We start from the raw sequence: 634 nt of genomic DNA on the forward strand, positions 1-634 counted from the left end.
GGCCCTAGTTAAGTACCGGTCTGGTCTCTGAGGCTGTGCTGCTAAGAGCCAGGAAGGTGAAATGAGCCAAGGGAGGCAGAGAACTGGCACTAGTGGGGCCCCCTCCCTGTTCTGTTAAGTGTGTCCCAGCAAGCCCACAGGAACGCCAGGCACTGGCTGAAATTTTAATCTAGCCCAGAGTGCTCTGCCCCAGGAGCCTGGGTGAGGCACGGCATGCTTTGTCCAAGGAACTGGCTGCAACAGTCTGCTTGCTTGGCACCCCACACCTGTGTTCCCCAAGCCCTGGCCAGGCCAGGCCGGGGTAATTCCTGGTGAGCCCTTAGGGACATCCAGGCGCAGCTGGGTGTCCCCCATTGAGGGCAGAACATCAGTTCTCCCATCCTGTGCCCACTGTGGTGGACAGGAGTGGGGCAGGGAGCCCAGTAGCAGTGGGGCTGGGGGAGCTGAACCCAGCTGCAGGAGTTGCATCAATTATTGACTGTGGAGCTGATCAGCTGCTCTTTGCCATTAGCCCCTTGGTGCCGGCTTGGCTGCCCTGGCCAGGCCCATCCTTACATCCAGCTGTGGGTGCCAGACCACAAACTGGGCAGTGTATCACAGGGCAGAGGGGGGCAGTGAGGCCTGGAGCCAGCGG

Source organism: Egretta garzetta, unplaced genomic scaffold (genome assembly GCF_000687185.1).
Source record: "Egretta garzetta isolate BGI_Z169 unplaced genomic scaffold, ASM68718v1 scaffold365, whole genome shotgun sequence".
Taxonomy (NCBI): domain Eukaryota; kingdom Metazoa; phylum Chordata; class Aves; order Pelecaniformes; family Ardeidae; genus Egretta; species Egretta garzetta.